Raw genomic sequence first — 16,604 nt, forward strand, 5'->3', positions numbered from 1 at the left:
AGGCTGAGCACTGAAGAACTATGGTTTTTAAACTGTGGTTGGTGTTGGAGAAGACTCTGGAGAATTCCTTGGACTGCAAGGAGATCAAACCAGTCAATCTTAAAAGAAATCAACTCTGAATATTCATTGGAAGGACTGATGATGAAGCTGAAGCTCCAATACTTTGTCCACCTGAAGAACTGACTCATTAGAAAAGACCCAGATGCTGGGAATGATTGCAGGCAGGAGGAGAAGGGGACAACAGAGGACCCAACCAACAGATGGTTGGATGGCATCACCGACACAATGGACCTGAGTTTGAGCAAACTCCAGGAGATAGTGAAGAACAAGGAAATCTGGTGTGCTGCAGTCCATGGGACTGCAGAGTCAGACACGACTTAGTGACTGAACAACAAGAATCTGGCTCTGAAGGAATTTGTAAAAGAGAAATTCTAAGAGTGATTTGAGCATACCAGACCACTGGTTCTCACATGTGGCTGCAGTGTTTGATTGTTTCCCACAGTTTAATACATCTTTAAGCTTGAGGTTTGTCGCCATTGGAGCTTCTTATAGGAAAGTGCTGACAACTCATCCAGGTGCCTATGTCACATGCCAAACCTGTGTGCTCCCAGCAGGGCCCATGTGGCTCAGCAAAGAGCTACTACCCACTGCATGATGCCCAAGGTTGTCAGACAGTGCAGGGCAAGCCAGCAGTGCACCCACTGTGGACTGGCTGAGCGGCAGGTTTCTGCTGACTCCCCATAAGGCTCTAAGACGAAGCAGTCCCTGAGTTCTCTTGTTTTTCCTCAGCACTCCCAAGGATGGGGACATTGCCTGTCACCTGCCTATCTCACTAGAGAACTGTGGGGCAAACGCATTACTGTTTTAAAGGGACTTTGGTCCACTAGCCCAGGGTTTCTTGTCTGCTGACACCCTGACCTTGACGGTGACAGAGTTAAAATGGGAGCCACACACTCATCTGTGTCAGTAGAAGTCAGCCAAGTAGCGAGCCCCCCCCTGGAGAGTGGGCAAAGGCCCAAAAGGGACACGTGGGGCTTCTGTGGTCTGGGACTATTCTGAAATGTCATCAGGATATTGATTATATGGGGAGGTAGAATTTGCAAACATTCATTCTTTTTCTTCTTCTTTTTTGTGTATTTTTCTTTTGTTTTTGAACATTCCTTCTTACGATATACGCTCTTTTCCCTGTGTAAGCATATTGTGCTTTAATTGTGAAAAGCGGGCCATGTAGGATTGGGGGGCGTTGATGATCTAAGCCTGTCTCGAGGGCTGTTCCTTAGAGAGGTGCCCCAATATTCACTGTTCATCTCCTTCCCCCAGGAAAGTTAGCCATAAATCTCCCACCAACTGCCTACATTAATACCCAGTCTAACTTCCTTGTCAGCAGTCTTATGGGTCTGTGGGTTCCAACAAATCTGTTGGCATCATCACACCGTACCCATCCTGTGCAGGGCTTCTGGACGAGCCGTGGGCAAGGCACACGCTGAGTGGGCTGTGGGAAAGGTGGGTCCTTTAAGGGTTGGCTCCTCCCACCCTCAGCACCACAATGACATCATTTCCTCCGGCAGGACTCACTCCCATTAAAGCCCTGTCCAAGTTCTGCACTTGCCTGCCCAGGTGAGTCGATGAGCTCATCTGAGCTTTGAGGAAAAACACTAAACAACAGAGACAGAGGAGTCCCCGAGCCTCCCAGTTCCCTAGGAGTTTCTCACCTTGAACTCTACCCAGGAAGGGCCAGTTACTGCCAGCGCATTACCTCAGCCTGGGTGCTCATGTGCTCAGACAAACACAGCCCAGCCCTTTAAACAAACACTCTCGGGAGGCTGGGCTGGGCGCTCAGAAAGTGGAACTGGGGAGAGTAGAACACGGGGCCAGCCAGGCATCAGGGCTCCCCTTTGCCCTCCAGAGCGTTGTGCAGCTGGCCGACTCATGTGCCCTCTCTGGGCCCTGGGTTCCTCAACCCTCAGAGTGGGGGGTTGGGTTGGAATAACTCCTATAGCCCCTGAAGAAAAATGGACTGCAGTCATCGCGCCCAGCTGCAGCAAGGCCAGGGCTCTCACTGGCCAGTTGGTTGGTTTTGAACTGTCACACCCTGTGTTGGACCACGGGTGCACGGGGTGAAGCTGCCCAGACTCAGTCTTGGAGCACAGCTCCCACCGGTCTGGGCAAAGCCCCTTCATGCTGGACACTGTTTTATCGCTCCACCTGTAATCTCCACTCCCACCCCCGATCCCCTTGGGAGCCCACCATAACATAACTGATGGCTCTTCTTAGGTTTGTGTGTGTGTCTGTGTGCGCTCAGTCGTGTCTGACTCTTTGCCACCCTTGGACTGTAGCCCACCAAGCTCCTCTGTCCACGGGATTTTTCAGGCAAAACATTGGAATGGGTTGCTATTTCCTTCTCCAGGGGCTCTTCCTGAACCAGGGATCGAACCAGCATCTCCTGTGCCTCCTGTGCGGGCGGATTCTTCACCTGCTGAGCCATTGGGGAAGTCCGTGTGTGTCTATATGTCTGTATATAAACATATCCCATTGCTTTGCATGTGTATTTTTAATTTACATGGGTGATGGCATGCTATGAATCTTGTCCTGTTCACTCTTCACTGTTCTATGATCCTTCCGTGTTTCTGGGTGTTCGTCTAGCTTATTCATTCTTACTGACGCACTGAAGTCCTGAGTGTGTGGCCACCACGTCGTTCCTGTCCATCCGCTACTGATGGACCCCCATGGCACTCACACACTGTCACCAGACCTGGCACACGGCTGACGCTTGCACACACACCCCCCAAGGACCTCAGAGTTTCTTGGGACTGCCCTGCACAGTCTGTGTGCAGTCACTGCCGTTGGTCCTGGCAGATTGTTCTGGACAGGACGAGAGGCAACTGCCTAGGGTTTGCGAGGCTGGGCCTGGATCAGGGCCTGTGAGCCTGGGGCTGAGTTGTCGGGCACTGGCGCTGGATGACCTTCTCTGGGGAGGGCACAGCTTTCGCTGATTGGCTCCGATTTTGAGGTCAGCGTCCCCTTCCTTTATAATTCATGTGTGTGTGTGTTAGTCACTCAGTCGTGTCCAACTCTTTGCGACTCCATGGACTGTAACCCACCAGGCTCCTCTGTCCATTGGGATTCTCCAGGCAAGAATACTGGAGTGGGTTGCCATTCCCTTCTTCAGGGGATCTTCCCTAGCCGGGGATCGAACCTGGGTCTTCCACACTGCAGGCAGATTGTTTACGGTCTGAGCCACCAAGGAAGCCCATAACAGTGAGCTGTAACTAAAGGTGATTTGATTGACATTTGATTGTCTCCTCACCTCCTAGACTGCAGGTTCTGCAAGGGCAGGGCTCTTTGCCCCTGCCATCAGATTGGGCTCCACGCCTAAGGCAGAGCTGGTCTAGCAGACTGCGGCAAGCAGACGCTGGGGTTGTCAGTGGTGAACTCAGGATGTGAGGAGTGCGTGAAGCCTGGGCGGGACCAGGCCCGGGGCAGGGAAGAGGAGCTCCTGGGGGGCAGAAGTTGAGCAGGCCTGGTGCTGCCTACCCGCGTGCCCCCTGAGCCTAGGGCCCCCTGCCTCAGTCCAGACCCCACTCTGACTGCAGGTACTTCTGCCTTAGCAAAGCCCTGACCTCAGGTTAGCATCCAGCCTGCTCCCTTCTTCTCTCTTCCCCCGGCCTTCCGCCCCCTTTCATGGACCTTTGCTGTGGCCTCGACCCTGTGCTAGGACCCAGCAGGGTCAATGTCCCCAGGAGAATAACCATTATGATGCATGGACATGAGTTTTTTTAAAAAAACAGAATGAGTCATCACCCAGGATGTTGGAGGCAGGGACAGCACAGAGGGTGCAATGGCTTTGGGTAGAATTTTGTCAAGAGGTGGAGGATGGAGCATGTCTGAGCCGGGCACTGGGTCAGAACCACACGTGTGGTCAGGGCTGGGGTGGATCTGTTCCCAGAGCCTGAGGTCCAAGGCAGAGGCAGGTTCTGGATCTGGGGAGCAGTCGGGGCCAGGCTGCAGGGGCAGGGGGTGCAGGGGTGGTAGGGGAAGGGTAAAAGTGGGGTGCCGTTCAGAGGGGCCACTCAGGCGGTACCCTGAGGGCCACGAGTTATGGAAGAATTGTAATCTGGGCATGGCAGGAAGAAGTGTGCCCTTTAGAAGATCACACATCGTTTGTGTAAAAGTGTGTAAAGTCACTGCTGGGTGTCCAGAGGAGAATTGAGGCATCTGGGGAGCCAGTGGGTAGGGTCTCACTGGGATCAAAAGAAAGGGAGCCCCTCTGAGTCAGAGATGCCTCCCCAGCTTTGTGACCCAAACAACCATCAGCAAAGCTGTTTTCCATAAGCGAGAAAGGTCCCCCGCAAACTGTCATCTTGCTTGGAAGAAGCAGGACCTCTACCCCAACCTCGACCCCAGAGGGGCCATGCAGGCCCCGGGCTGGCTGTCCCGCGTCCCACCCCGCGAGGGGCCTCTTGTCTCCACCTGCACTCTCCGCCAGTGAAGGGGACTTTCTCTTCCCTCTCCTGAAACTGAAGCCTCCAAAGCGGCTTTGGGAGTGAGTGGGCCCCTGCTGCGGGGCCAGGCTGAGGAGCCTCCCAACGGAGGGAGAAGCCATGATCTCCGCGCTGGTGCTGAGCAGAAGCCTCTCCCCCCGGCCCCAGGCTGGACTTCCAGGCGGGGCTACCCTCGGGCCGGCGTCTGGGGGCTCCCGCGCCTCCTCCCCTCGCCGCGCCCCTCCCGGCACTCTGTCCGTCCGCGGCTTCCTCTGACTTTTCTCTGCCCCGTGACCCTCGGCCCCGCGCCGTGACCAAGTGTGACCGCCGGGCTTCCCGCAGCAGCAGCAGCCCTGCCCTGCCAGCCCCTCGGAGGCCCGTGAGACGCGTCCTGGTGCAGCGCTGGCCGCCAGGAAAACCCCGCGGGAGCCGGCGCCCGGGCGCCCTGCGCTCAGAGACGCTGCCCCAAGCCCGGCTCTGCCGTCCGTTCTCTGCGCTGGCCCTCGGGGCCCCGCTGTCCCCGCGCACCTTCAGCCCCGCCTGAGGGGACCGAGCTTCCTCTCTCCTGTGGAAACAGAACTTGGGGACGTGTTTCGGCCCAGCCTGGGGAGAGTGACATAGAGTTGCAGGTCCCCACTCAGGGAAATGTCAACATTATCTGGGGGCTTATGTTTTCAATTAAAAAAAAATTCAGTTGGTTTTTAAAAGTTTTTTTTTTTACAAAAAGTTCAACCTGGAATGGCAGCTGCCCCCACTCCCCTCCCACCCCCTCCTTCCTGTCTTCTCACTTCTGACCCTCCCTGGGCTGTGGGTGGGCATGAAGGTGTCAGCAGAGTCCAAATCCCCCGAGAAAATTCCCCAGGGGGTTTCGGTGCGCTCCACCGGCCTGGCGAGTGCCGCCCCATCGCTTCTGTGCACTGTTTGCACTAGCAGAGCGCTGGGTTGTTAAGATGCTAAATCCAGGGAGTGGAGGCCTGGGAAAGCAGGTAGAGAAAGAGGCAGTTGCTTGGGCTTGAGGCAATTTGTGTCCATGGAACCCGGCCAGCTATTTGGCCTGCTGGTCAATGAAACCTCTGACCTCAGTCCCCAGGGGTTTCCACGTTTGAAGCCTTGACTTTCTCCTGTGTGTCTGAATTCAACTCTTTGCCATGGCACAGGCCAGGTCTCTGAGTTCCTGCATCTGCCTGCAGCCTGGGTAGAATAGGGAAACAGAAGGAGGTGGGGAGGGCACAGCTATCTGGGATCCTCTGGAAGAATTTATTTAGGTTTAATTATTGATAGTAGGTCTTTATTTCAATGCTTCTGCTCTACAAATGTATGTGGTACACAATGACTGTTGACGCCCCCACCCCAGGCCAACGCTGCTGACGGCGCTCTTGGGAACCCGTCTGTCTCCCTGGCCTCCTCCCTGAGCCTGCGCACACACTCACACGTGCTTGCTCAGCATAGCCCTGGGCCCATCCGGGGGAGCCTGAGGCCGGTGCCCATCTCCCCGGCAGGGGAGTCACCAGCCGTCCGTCCTGCCTGGCAGTGGGTGAGGTCACCTCTCCGGTGCCAAATCAGGAGTGAAGGGTGACTCACAACTGTTCTCATGTGTCCAGTTTGTGACCAGCTCTGTGCACAGAATAAAAGAGGACAAGCCTTTTTTGGGGGGACAAGCTGTTTTATTCACCTGAGTGGGTCCCAGCTTTATGATTTCTTCTTTTTTTAAAATTTTATTTATCCCATGCAGCATGCCCGATGTTAGTTCCCCAGGGATCAAACCCGAGCCTCCTGCAGTGGAAACTGGGTGTCTTCCAGCGGTTGCTGGACCACTGGCTAGGCCCTAAGGTTTCTTCCTAAATCCCCAGTTCATAGATGTATCAGAGAGCAGATCATCGGTGTAGAAAGGGCGCTGGACTAGGAGCCCACCAGCCAGTCCATAGCTATTTACTGACGTCCTGCTATGTGTCACTAGTCAGGCACAGGGGTGTAGGAAGGACAAGAGAAACCAAGTCCCAAGGAACTTACCTACTGGTGGAGCTTATGTTGGAGACAGGAAATAGTCTGGAAATATGAAGGCATTTAGACGCTGGTCACTGCCATGAAATTGAAGTTAAAATGAAATTAAAAGACGCTTGCTCCTTGGAAGAAAAGCTATGACAAACTTAGCATATTGAAAAGCAGAGACATTACTTTGCCAACAAAGGTCCTTGTAGTCAATCAAAGCTATGGTTTTTCCAGTAGTCACATATGGATGTGAGAGACCGTAAAGAAGGCTGAGGGCCAAAGAATTGATGCTTTTGAATTGTGGTGCTGGAGAAGGCTCTTGAGAGTCTCTTGGACTGCAAGGAGATCAAACCAGTCAATCCTAGAGAAAAGCAACCCTGAATATTCATTGGAAAGACTGATACTGAAGCTGAAGCTCCAGTACTTTGGCCACCCAATGCGAAGAGCCGACTCATTTGAAAAGACCCGGATACTGGGAAAGATTGAGGGCAGGAGGAGAAGGGGGCAACAGAGGACGAGATGGTTGGATGGCATCACTGACTCACTGGACATGAGTTTGAACAAACTCTGGGAGATGGTGAAGGACAGGGAAACCTGGCTTGCTGCAGTTCATGGGGTTGCAAAGAGTCAGATGTGACTAAGCGACTAAACAACACTGCCATGCAGAAAGTTCGGTATGTTGGGCTGCTGGGGGGCTCAGAATCAGCAGACATGGGTGGCTCCAGTCCAGCCAAGAAGCCCCTACGTGATACAGACACTGCACGGATCTCTCCTCCACCGCATGGTGACGATGTCGGCCCAGCTCGCCTCCTGTCTCCTATCCACAGCGGGAGCACACAGCTCTCAGCACAGTGTTCTCCGGTTCTTCCCCGAGTCCATTTTCAGTGGTTGCAGCCTCCAGGAACGGTGATCTTTGTTAACATTATTCATCTAACAATGGCCAAAGCCCTAGAGGACACAGAACAGAAGCAAGAGGAACCCAGCCTTGAAACCAACACATTCTTACAAGTTCAAAGTGGTTTTGTGCCCTCTGGGCCTTTGTCAGAAGCCAGGTGGGAGGAAGGCAGGGGACTCTGGAAGTGACAGCACTGGGCCTCTGGGCTCCTGCAGGCAGAGACCTCGAGGGCAAGGCAGAGCCTAGACACCTGCGGAGGGAGGGGGGCAGGAGGCTCTGAAGCAGAGGCTGGCAGAAGCTTCGCGAGCCCTGGGGCCCAGGCCCTCAGCTGCCACACACCTGTTGGCTGGGGAGGCTCCCAGCCCTCCTGTCACACGCCAGCTCCACCAGTAAGTCCCCCTTGGCACGGCTCTGCTGCAAACAGGGCCAGCAGATCGGGTTTGCTGGGTGCTCCCAGGACCAGCCCAAAGGGGCCTTGGGTGCAGGCAGCACCAAGAAAATCCTGCTCTGCAGACCTTGAGAACCAGAGTGGGGAGGAAGTGGTGAACAGGCTTTCTCTCCCTTTCCCTCCCTCAAAGCGCAATGACTCATACGACCTCTCCCATTTTTAAACCATTTTTTAAAAGATTTTTTTTATGTGGACCATTTTAAAGTCCTTACTGAATCTGTTACAATCTTGCTTCTGTCTTTTGTTTTGGCTTTCTGGCCATGAGGCTCCCTGACCAGGGATCTAACCGGCACCCCCTGCATTGGAAGGTTAAGTCTTAACCACTGGACCTTCTCTCTCTTTTTTAAATTGTACAGGTTCACATGTCATTTAGTAAGTGGGGAACAGTGCCTGGGATTCGAGGACCGGCCCTGGGCTCTTTGGGCTCTAGTGGGTATAGGATGGCAAACTTCAACCCATGCTGAGGTTCTCCCGTCTCAGCCTGACAGGCATGATGCACAGCTGAAAAGACCGTGCTTCTACTTTAGGGGAAAGAAGAGAACTCTCTGGAAACATCCTCTCTCTTCTGATTCATGCTCATGCATAACGCAGCAGGCTTAGGGACTGTAAATGACTTACATTTTAGTGCAAGAAAGCAAGCCGGTCAGACAGACTCATATATCACTGCTCCTGTGACACACAGTTATTCACACTCTTGAGGCTGGTAACTTCATGGGGACCCAGGAGAGCCAGGACCTGAAGCAGCTTGGGGGTGGGTGGAAATGAAGGCAAAGTTGAAAGCTACAAACTAGCCCACCTTCAGTCTCTTTAAACCTTGGACCTGCCACTGTAGGAACATTCCAGATCACAGGGGTCTGCCTACAAAGACCAGAGCCCTTGCTCAGCAGCCAGACATGGAACTTCCCTGTTTTGTGGAGAAAGTGGGAAGGGACAGGAGGGCAGATTAAGTTCTCCTGCCAAGCCAGGAATCTGGGGAATTTGCCTGACCAATGGCAGCACTCTGACTTCTCACCTGGACCTTCCAGCATGGAGGCTGACCCACAGTTCTGTGCCTCTTCAGTCCTGCCAGAGCCTTTCTCCTTCCGATGGAGCATTCAGTGGGGCTGCTGGTGGTGGTACCCACAGAGGCACGTGTTCTCTGAGCGCTGAACTGAGGCAGGGAGCTGAGCCTCTTCCCATCGCCCCTTCTGCTGGCCATCCATCCACTCACCCTCCCACTTACTGTGTGGAGGTCAGTGGCGGGTTCTGTTCAGGCCCAGGGTCCCAGTGACACATCTCAACTGTCTGCAGACTCACACTGACCACAGGTGGCCTCAGAGGGGTGGGAAGTGAGCAGGGGATGCCCAGGTCTTCCAGTCCTCCTGGACTGAGTGCAGAGCCTCAGATTGGATCCTGCCAGATTCCACACTGAACTCTGCCCTCTGCCCCATCCGTGCAGTCAAGCCACTCTGAGACTTCTGCAAGTCCCCTTCTTGAAGCTGGGAAGGGACACACCTGTGCCAGGGGAAAAAATCACTGGGGCGGGGGCGCCGGCAAGGAGGCTGGGGGTGGGGCACGAAGTTACCGTCTTTACCTACGCCCCCGCCCCGCTAACCCGGGCTGCCAGCCAGCCTAGCCGCCCTCCCTGCTCCTCCCAGCTGCTTGCAGATCTCCGTCACCATTTGAGATCTGGTTCAAGAGTCACTGGCTCTGGGAAACCTGAGCTGACCTAGCCCTGAAGCAGAGGTGGCTCCGCCCCTCTGTATTGCCCCGCCCAGCACGGAGCACACCTCCGCGCTCCTCGTCGCTCAGAGATCACCTGGGTGCCCTGCTGGTGTCTTGAACTTATTTGTGCCCCTGGCACTTAGCTCGATGAGTACCTAAGATGTGCTTATTACCTGAGGAAATTTGCTCAGCTGTGAAGACAAGTCCTGGGGAAGGAGCAAGAGCTTAGAGAGGGGGCAGGGTGACAGTCTGCAGGGTCACTTTCTTATTGTGTGACCCTGGGGGAGTCAAGGAACCTGTGCACGCCTCACCTGTTAAATGGAGAGATGCCCATCTCGGGGTTATGATGAAAGTTCAGTGAAAGAACGCTCAGCGCAATAATAAAACAGTGTGATTGGGTGCCAGCCATGTGACGGGCACTGTGATCAGCCTGAGGAGTTAAGTAGCAAATTAACTAGGAGACTGGCAGGGACAGACCTCGGGGAAACACCTGGCAGGTGCTTGGTGTTCAGTAAAGGCTAGTTAACAACCTGGGGGTGAGAGGTCAGAATGGACCCCCGGGGCCAGTGGGAACTAATGGCTGATGAGGGCTCTGTCTGGGTCAGCAGGTGGGGGGTGGGGGGCAATGTTCTAAGACAACTGCAAACCAGCAAGAGATCCCACCTCCTTCCCGCCCCACCTCCTCCTCCTGGCAGTCCAAGGAACCATTTCCTTGGAATTATAGAAAAACCTAGAGACTTCTCCATTTTATAATTGAAAGAAATGAAACAATGTTACAGAAATACTTCCCTGGATTTCTAGAAAGAACTAGACATGTGCTAACTTGCACCTCATAGAGATTAAAGGCATAGCATTGGGCAATTTTGACCTGAGGTCCTGAACCATCTAGCAATGCCTTCAGCCTGTGTGTGCCTACCTGCTGAGTCCTTCATCGTGTCTGACTCTCTGCGACCCTATGGACTATAGGCCACCAGGCCCCTCTGTCCGTGGGATTCTCCGGGCAAGAATCTTGGAGTGGGTTGCCATGCCCTCCTCCAGGGGATCTTCCCAACCCAGGGATCAAACCCACATCTCTTTTGTCTCCTGCATTGGCAGGTGGGTTCTTTACCACTAGCTCCACCTGGGAAGCCCACATACCTTCTAAGTTCCTGTAAACATTTCTGTGTCAGCCAAGCGTTGATCCATTCACAAAGAGAATGAGAAAAACAGTACTTGATTGGGGACACTAAGGCTTTTACTCTGACTTTCAACAGCTCGTGGGGAGTCCTTACAGGCCTTGGACTTGGTCTGCTTTCAAGGATGATCCTTTCCAGCTGCACTCAAAGAAAAGCCAGACTGCACAGCATCCAGCTCCTGAAAAGGTTACAGACAACTGTCCCTGAAATAGGCCACCTTCCCAGCTGGACCCCTTCTACCAAGGAGGTACGTGAAATGAGGGGTCATGACCCTATGGGAGTTGGAGGAATGTTCCTGGGACTTCTAGATTTTGAAGTTCAAATGCATTCACAAAAGCTCCAGTGACACTTTCCCACTGAAGAGCCAGGCCTTCCCCAGGGGTCCAGGGCGATGGAGGTGGGGATGTGTCAGAATGCCAGGAGAGCTTTTCAACAATGTACATGCCACCCCACCCCCATTCTGGTTCTCTAAGTGGGGAAGGCAGCACTTTGAAAGAAGTCCCCAGGAGGTGCTGCCCGTTTCTCAGGGCTGACTCTCCAACTGTCCGATGGCTTGCCACACCACCACTCCAAACCACACGTGACCTCTTTTTATTTCTTGTTTTTCAGAGAACGGGCTCTCTGAGAGTTTGCCAGACCTGGGTTTTCATCCAGATCCACCACTTGCTTGTGGCTCGTTTTTCTCATTTCTTCCCCTTTGCAGTCTGGGCAGGAGGGTCATGTGAGAGCATGTGTGTCAGATATTTAACAACCTGTTGACTTAAAAAATATTCACAACCTAAACGTTGAGAGTTACGTTTTATTTGGTGGGAATTTTTAGGACTTCAAGCTCAGGAGACAGCATCTCAAATGACCCTGAGAGAACTGCTCTGAGGAGGCAAGGGGAGGAGCCAGGTTACACAGAAGTTTTGCAACAGAGGGCAGGGAGTCTGAATATCAAAAGACTATACTTAACTAAAGAAAACCAGATATCCCAAGTGAAGGAATGTAATGCTTTTTTGTGTATGGGAAGATGTAAGAGTCTGGGTTCACTGAAATGATTCCTTTCCTATGCACCTCAGTTATCTCAGGCCACTATCCCGTGTTTTGACATCCTGAGCTTCCTTTCCTCAGGACTCGCTGTAGGGAGTGGCTGCAGTCTGATGGTTGTTAAATAGCAGGTATTCATCTCCTTCCTGTGTTCCTTTAGGGCTCCCAGGCTCACTGGAGGGCTGCAATCCCTGATGACTGTGACATCCTTGTTTACTGATATGGCAGGAAATATTCCATTTCTCAAGCCCCTGCTGAAAGTGCCTGGCCAGGATGCCCTGGACTGACTAGCTACCAAGGAAGTTGTGGCTCCTACCCCCAGGAACCCTTGGCTGGGGGAGCCCCGGGTCCCTTAGGAAGCCTCTGTAGCAGTTGGGGGAGCCCTGGGTCCCCCAGGAACCCTCTGTAGCAGTGGGGGAGCCCCAGATCTCCTAGCAGTTCTCTGTAGTTCTCGGGAGCCCCAGGTCCCCAGCAGCTCTCTGCAGTGATGAGAAAATTCTGGACAAGGCCCCAGAAGTGAAGCCAGTGTGAGAAGCTGGGACCCCTGGAGGTCTAAGGGAGCCCCTGGAGAAACCACAAAGCTAGTCTGGCCCCCAGGAACCAGTAGGCTGATCAGGGACTGAGGGGGTTCCTGGTACATGGGATTCTGGTGCCCAAAGCAAGACAATCCCAGGCAAACTGGACAATTTGATCCCCTGGCAGCTTGCATCTTACCTTCATCCCCATCTTACTCGGGAACTCGGTTCCAAGGTGGGGCAGGGGGCACTGTCCTAGGGTGGAGCGACGTGGTTCACTGGGGCATTTAAAACAGCAGATGGGATGCCCCTGGCACCAGGACCTCAGCCGGGGCAGTGTGGCAGGCAGCTCTGCCGGCTGCTGGGGTGGGGGGATGCTGGGGAGCGGGAAGCAGGGCAGGTGGCTGCCTGGGGCTTCGCTTTTGTTTTTCTACTGCCCTCTTTGCCATTCAAATCACCATCTTGGAAGGAGAGTGCCTTCAGAGGAGTGTCTCCTGGGAAAGGTAAAGGACAGAGTAGAACTTCCCTGATGCCTGCTTTACCCAGAGAGCAGAGGGTTGGGGACCCCACATCTTTGGGGGCCCTACACCAGGTGGGGACAAACAGCCCTCCTCCAGGCAGAACCACAGAAAGTCCTGCTAGTCCTCCCTTTCCGGCCAAGCCAGGATGTGTCTCCAGCCTGGGGAGGGGGGTGCAGCCAGGCATCAAGGCTCATCCCTCCCAGCGAGGCCCTCACCTGCCCTCTCAGCCCTGTCCCAGCCTCTCCAACTCCTGAAAATTCAGCCCCTTTCTCTTTGGCACTTCACCCCCTTTGATTTCTTTCTCTTCAGGCCTCTTGCAGCCATCCTTCCCGGTGTTCAGATGAATAAAGTAAGGTCTTGGCCAGTCCTTTGCCCCAAGCCTCCTTCCTGCCTCGGAAATTCTTTAAAATTCCAAGAGAAAGAGGCTAAGACTTTTCACACAGGAAGGGGTAACTTTGATTGCTAGGCTGGGACTCCCATGAGGTAGAGCTTGGTCTTCCTCCTGTCCCACTCTCTCTTGGAGCTGGGCCTGTAAATTTGCAATCAAAGAATACACAAACAAAGAAGACAGCTTTTAGCAAGGTTGGCATTCAATGACCAGGGAGGCTGAGAGAGGAGATACTCACACTTCTGATTTATTTACAAGTCCCATCTCTTTAAAATTTGGGTTTAGTTGGCCTCTTTGATCTCCCTGGAACCATAGCCTCAGGCCATAGTGCCATAATCCAGGCCTCCTAGTGAGATGGGAGCTGTGAGCACACAGCCAGCCAGCCTCCCTCCCGCTCTGAAAGTAAAGCTAAAGTAAACTAACTGTGTTAGTCACACAGTCATGGCCAATGCTTTGTGATTCCATGGACTGTAGCCCACCAGGCTCCTCTGTCCATGGGGTTCTCCAGGCAAAAATAATGGAGTGGGCTGCCATGCTCTTCTCCAGGAGATCGTCCTGACCCAGGGGTCGAACCCAGGTCTCCTGCACTGTAGGCAGATTCTCTACTGTCTGAGCCACTGGAGAAGCTCTAAGGAAGTCCCTTGGAAGCTCCTAAGGGAGCACCAACGTGAGATGAGACCCAATTTAAAGGAACCTTCTCCATCTAGGCAGAATCTGGGCTTTGTCTGTGCTGTCTCAGGAAAAGCTACTTTCTACTCTAGAATCCTGAGGAGCAGGGCTAGATGGCAGCCTGTTTAACTGAGCATCTACTATGTGCCAAGCCTTTTATATAAATTGTCTCGCTGATCCATAAACATCCAGTTTGATGATATTAGACAGAATGAAAATACAGTGATAAGACAGAATGAAATAAAATAATTCACCTAAGTTCAACCCCCCCATGAGAAGTAAAACCAGGAACATCTCATCCGGTCCTTAAGCCTGTGACCCTCTTTCTATTATACTATGCTATGCAGTTCCTGGTAGAAAGAAGATAAAGGAGTCAAAGTAGAAGAGGGAAAGGAGCTCTTAAAAATAGAGTTGTGTTTGTAAATATTATGGATTTTCACTGGGTTTTGGGCTCAAAACTGGCTCGTGAGATTTTGAGTAGTTCCTATTGAACATTTTGAATTCCAGCTACCCCTCCCATGTCTAAATGTATATTCCATGATGGAGTCTGTTGATTTAAACTCTTTAAACCTACTTGTAATATAGCATCAACCTGTATTATATATCTTTTATTGTTAACCACCTGCTCTAACAGTAGTACTTGCTTTTATTTGTCCTACAACTGCTTTTTCTAAGTTTCAAAGGAAACGTTTGTTTGTTCAAGCATTTTAGAATATTCTCTTTCTCTGAGATGTTCATGATCTCTTAAATTTCAAACTTATTCTCTCTTCCGCTTTCATCTTCCAAACCAGAGGTTCCTTCCTTTCTGTCTGGCTGAGCTGATTCTCTGGCCTCATCGCAATGCCACCCTTCCAGTCCCGTCAATGTGACTTTTTGTGCCGATAATATCTCGGGACAGTTTCCCCAGAGTGGTATTCTGGGTTAACCTCTGGTCAATGAGATGCTCATGTCAGCTGTGGTGACGTGTTGAGGCCAGCTGGGCACATGGTTGTAATGAAAAGCCTACTATTTCCTTTTTGTTAATCAGAGGCTGATCAGAAGAGAGCATGCCGACAGGCCAATCCCCCCCAGAAGCCTGGGTCACGTCCCCAAAGTGAGTGGGGTGGAGGGTGGTTGGCCCTCAGCTCGGCCTGCTCACGGCTCTGGGATTCCCAGGTCAGCCCTGCCGCGAGGTGCCGCCTTCATGCCCCAGACAAGTGACAGCTTTCCACCTGTCTCAGAGCTTCAGTTCTTCTTAAATACTGGAAGCTATGAATGGGATTCCCTCATAGCTCACTTGATAAAGAATCCACCTGCAATGCAGGAGACCTGGGTTCGATCCCTGGGTTGGGAAGATCCCCTAGAGAAGCATTCTGGCCTAGAGAATTCCATGGACTGTTTAATCCATGGGGTTGCAAAGAGGCGGACACGACTGAGCGAATTTCACTTTCATGATTGGCCAGGGGCTGCTGAATATCAAGGGAGAATGGATCGTTCCTCAGTCTGGGGCTCAGGGCCTCCTGCTGACACCCTGACAGCCCATGCTGGGGTGAGGAACAAGCAAGTCTGAATAATTCTGTGGCTCCTCTGGGCTGTGATGTGGGCTGCCCCTCACTGAGGCTTCAGAGCCTCCTCCCATCCAAGTTGAAACCCGTGGCCTGAGGTTCAGAGTGAGTATCCCGAGGTGGTGGATTCTGCAGTGTTTGGAGAAGTTTCAGCGGTAGGGGCTGGTCTTGCCACCTGCGAGTGTGTGTTCTGGTCTCCTGGAGCTGTCATCTACCTCTTTCCAGCACCAAGGAGCCCAAACTAGATGTGGGAAACCCTGGTACTGTGAGTTGAACTGTGTTCCCTGCCCCAAATGTATGTGTTGAAGTCCTTACCCTCAGGACCTCAGAGTGAACCCCTATAGGAGAACAGGGTTGATGCAGAGGTGGTTAAGGTGAGGTCATGCTGGAGTGAGGTGGGCCCCTAACCTGATGTAACTAGTGCCCTTATAAAAGGAAATTTGGACACACATACACACACACACACACACACACACACAAACACACACACACACACACACACATACACAGAACATCACGTGAAGATAAAGGCAGAGACTGGTGTGATGCTTCTACAAGCCAAGGAACCAAGCCAAACCTCACCAATAAACCATCAGAAGCGAGGAGAGCCAGTGGGAACAGAGCCTCCCTCATGGCCCTTCAGAAGGAAGCAGCCTTGCTGACTCCAATTCTGGCCTTCCGGGCTGGGAAACAATGGACTTCTATTGTTTAAGCCACCCAGTTTGTGGTGCTTTGTTACTACCATCCCAGTAAACTAGCATACCTGCATTAGACCATTTTCTTGACTTCAGAATTTCTCAGAGCCTTTAATAGAAATTAGATTTGTGTGCAGTGATTTCCAAATTTCATCTTAGGACACTTTTGGTCCACTGGGCATCTAGGAAGGCTAGTGTGAACAGGCACACACACGCTCTGGAATACACTCCTTGTGTGAGTTGTCTACGTTCCTCGAGTCTACCCAATAGAAAGAAGAAGATGCTGTTTCTAAACCACCTGGTGTCTTGGGTCTTGGCGCCCGAATCACTTAACTTCTCTGTGGCCCTGTTCCCACCTTCATGCAGCCAGAATAGTAGACTACTTGGAGCCTGACCACAGCAGATGCTCTGTACACATCGGGGGACCACCTCCAGTGCTGTTTTCAGAAATAGCCCCATAACAGCTCTTGGGTGGGAGACGTGATGGAGCTGGGTCTCCCGCCAGTTCTGCTGTGGAGCCTGGAGCGCCTGGAGGCTATGGGTGGGGAGAA

The sequence above is a fragment of the Dama dama genome, chromosome 5 (assembly GCF_033118175.1).
Source record: "Dama dama isolate Ldn47 chromosome 5, ASM3311817v1, whole genome shotgun sequence".
Classification (NCBI taxonomy): domain Eukaryota; kingdom Metazoa; phylum Chordata; class Mammalia; order Artiodactyla; family Cervidae; genus Dama; species Dama dama.